This window comes from Cupressus sempervirens, chromosome 5, assembly GCF_028749045.1.
Source record: "Cupressus sempervirens isolate cs-2001-9-10 chromosome 5, ASM2874904v1, whole genome shotgun sequence".
In the NCBI taxonomy this organism is placed as follows: domain Eukaryota; kingdom Viridiplantae; phylum Streptophyta; class Pinopsida; order Cupressales; family Cupressaceae; genus Cupressus; species Cupressus sempervirens.
The window spans coordinates 760246650-760250580 of NC_143122.1; the positions used below are offsets into that span (position 1 = coordinate 760246650).

The window sequence follows — 3931 nt, forward strand, 5'->3', positions numbered from 1 at the left end:
TAGAAGGTATTAGACATGAGGACATACATACAACAACAAACATCCCATATAGAAGGGAATAAGTGCAGGTCATATGCAATAAAGATGTTAGGAGTATCAAATGTAGGCCATTTAGATGAACATTAAATAATAGATCGTATGGTGTATGACACAAATTGTACAAATAAAACAAACAACAAGAGGTACACACTATACAAACATTGCACAACATGACATGCATGCTATAGAGACACACACCATACAAACAACACCAAAACAAGGAACTTGCATGGCTGAAAAACCATGTCTAATTATAGTCCTCCCAATAAGCACAAGGAGAGACTCATACATCCAAAACTTGTACGCTAAGATGGTCATTAGAATAGTCACATCACACATTTTTAAGCACTATAGACTATATTATATTTTCCTTCTTCCTTTTAACCACAATGTGAAAACATGTTTTCCTTGTTTGAAGAATAAAACATTTTTAATATATTTATATACAACTAAAAAAATTTCATCAAAATTTGAGAGGAAATGCATAGTTTTTAATTAAAATATTTCCTTTTTAAATCATTGGAAAGAACATTGGTCCCATTTCCTTGTCTGTCGCTCCGCGAAAGATTCTCATAACTAAATACGTGTGCCATAACAAATATTCTTAAATTAATCCGTCTAACAGCCCATTAAGCGCACTCAACGCCGACATGCAACGATGATTATTAGCAAAGGGTCCTACACTTATACTGAAATAAAAAAAAATTCAAAGCAGTCAAAGTTTCATTCAAAATGATGACTAACCTTTTGGAGTTTCCATCGCTTATTCTGCTATATAATCTGATCAACTCATCAATTATGTAAACCAACAATATGGAAATGCAAAAGAATTGTCTTCAAGCATATATGATGTTCTCTCTCACTGTATTAATTATAATAATCAACTGTGACTGCTTATCCACTGGTACTGCAAGGAGAGATTCTCTTTCCTTACGCGATTCCCTTAATGGAAATCAAACGTTAATTTCAAAGAATGGAACATTTGAATTAGGTTTTTTCAGCCCAAATGGAAGCAATAACTGGTATGTTGGCATCTGGTATGCCGACATATCAGAGCAAATCATCGTTTGGGTGGCCAATAGGGAGAGCCGTGCGAAGAACAAGCCTGGCGTTCTGAAACTCTCTGAAGGAAGTAATCTGGGACTGCTTGACGCAGAGGGTACGTCTCTTTGGTCTGTCAACATATCCCTCAAATTGTCGCGAGCTGTGCTTTTAGATTCTGGTAATTTTGTAATGCTGAGCAATGATAGTAAATCTGAGATTGTTTGGCAGAGTTTCGACTATCCTGTAGATACCGGTTTGGCCGGAATGTGGTTCGGTGGACAGGAAAAGTTAATCCGTTGGAAAAATTCAATGGATCCCGCTCCTGGTCTCTGCTCCCTTCACTTGGACGAGTCTGGAGCCGTACAGCTCGTGCTAACTTGGAACAATTCTGTCCAGTATTGGGACAGTGGAACTTGGGACGGTCATTTTTTAAGTGGAGTTCCGGAACTGGTAAAAGGGGATTACTTCAATGCGACCGTCCGAAATACAAGCTCTGGTTTGTATCTCAGTTGGAGATTACTGAAAGGGATCACCCGTTTTCTCCAAGTCAAGTCCGGACGAATACAAAAATATGCTTTGTTTGGTGGCGCTAAAAGGACCTTGGTGGCGACTCATCCTACAGATCAGTGCGACGTTTTTGGTCTGTGTGGAGCCTTTGGAAGCTGCAACTCCAACAATGTTCAGTTCTGCACCTGTTTGGAAGGTTTCTTTCCGGCAGACAAGCGCGCCTGGGAGTCTCAGGACTGGTGGTCTAGCGGCTGTGTTCGCGAACGGCCATTAAACTGTGATACCCAAAATGGCAGCACTGACCAATTTATCGAGCCTGGCGTAACTTTGCCTGATGATTCATCTTCTTCATACTCTGCACAGGCAAAGGAAGACTGCCAGAAAGCCTGCCTACATAATTGCTCATGCACTGCGTTTGCTTTCAATTCTCCTTCTGGGCACTGCAAAATCTGGTCTGGCGATTTGCTAAACATGAAAAACTCTCCATCAAATAGAAGAGGGACTGTCTCCATTCGAGTAGCTCATGCCTCTGCACTTCCTAATTATCATAAATCGTCTTTCTCCATAATAAAACCCATTATTATTGCGTGTGCTCTCCCCATGGCTTTGAGTATGTTGACATTTTTTATGTGGCAAAGGTATCGGCTGCGACCACCATTGAAGACGTCCGAGGATTCCTCGGACTCTTTTCTTAGAATGTTTAGCTACATGGAGTTGAAGATTGCAACAAGGAATTTCAGAACTAAATTGGGGAGCGGAGGATTCGGGTCAGTGTTCAAGGGATCTCTAACAGACGGTACACTTGTGGCCGTAAAGACACTGGAAGGTTCGAGACAACACGAGAAGCAGTTCCGAGCCGAAATAAGTTGTCTGAGAAACATACAACATGTGAATTTGATCAGACTGAGAGGGTTTTGTGGAGAGGAATCGAGACGGCTACTAGTGTATGATTATATGCCCAACGGCTCTCTAAATTCCCTATTATTCACTGCTGATTCCAAAAGGAAAGGAAAGGTACTGAACTGGAAGGCCAGATTCCAGATTGCTTTAGGCACCGTTCGAGGTTTAGTTTATCTCCACGAGGAGTGCAGAGAACGCATCATTCATGGCGATATTAAGCCCGAGAACATTCTTCTGGATTCTAATTTTTCACCTAAGTTAGCAGATTTTGGGTTCTCGAAACTTGTGGGCAGAGATTTCAGCAAAGTACTAACCACAACGAGAGGAACAAGAGGGTATTTGGATCCAGAGTGGATCTCCGGTCTTCCCATCACACCAAAAGTTGATGTGTACAGTTTTGGTACAACGCTCTTGGAAATCATGTCTGGCCGAAGGAGTCTGGATTTCAATGTGCAAGATTCTAGTCAGTATTACTTTCCTGCGTGGGCTGCAACTCAAATTTGCCAGGGGAAGACTATTAATATCGTAGATGAAGCTATTGCAGCTGAGGCGGATTTTGAAGAAGTGAGAAGAATGGACATCGTAGGGTTGTTATGCATAGAAAGGGAGGAGGAGATGAGGCCAAGCATGGAACAAAAGGCGCGTTTGCTGGAGAGTAAGATGGAGCCTCCAATTCTGCACATGCTGAACTCAGAATTAGTGGATAAACAACAAACAGACGGAAGCACCACAAGCTAAGTTTAGATGGAGCTTCAAACTCTAGATATGCTTAATGTTTGGATGATTTTAAGATTAGGTATGCTTCTTAGGTTAATCGTGTTAAATAGTTGATTATGGAGAAATAAGAAGTCCACTGAAACTACATATTTATGTTATTTATTAGAATATACTAAATAAGGAGTGCAATTTAGAAAGAAGAGAGAACTTGCATACAGGCTGGTTGTGTATATCTGTATGTAGTGGGTTTATGTAGATTTTAAAATTTAATGTAGATATTTGTGTTAAAAGAATTATATTATTCTAATAATTCAAAAGTATTGCATATTTATTTGATGAGTTAATGTTTGATTTATGTACAAGTTTAGGATTTTACATCTTTTAATAGTTAGTATGTAAGTTTCGTTACCATTTTTCATATTTATTTTTCTATTAATCAATATGTTAAGTCTTATATAGGACTCTTAATTTAATTTCTATAATGACTGTCATAAACAGTAAAATTCACAACACTTGAGTGAATAAACCTTTCTTCTAATAGTTTATGACATGATAATGACTTCATATTTCTTAAGAAGTATATATTATTTTAGCCATGAATGTATATGATTGTATTTGTCAAATTTATAAGAGGTATAGTATTATTCTTGATTTACATATGCACAACCTAAGGTATATGGAGAGACATTGTTTCTCTTAAAATAGAACATTTGAAGTAGAATGC

At 38.7% G+C, this 3931-nt stretch overlaps 1 pseudogene; it reads left to right on the top strand.

Annotated features, from left to right (window-relative positions):
* Nucleotides 1-837: 837 nt before the first annotated feature.
* Nucleotides 838-3228, top strand: LOC149558124 (G-type lectin S-receptor-like serine/threonine-protein kinase At2g19130 pseudogene; annotated as a pseudogene).
* The last annotated feature ends 703 nt before the right edge of the window (nucleotides 3229-3931 follow it).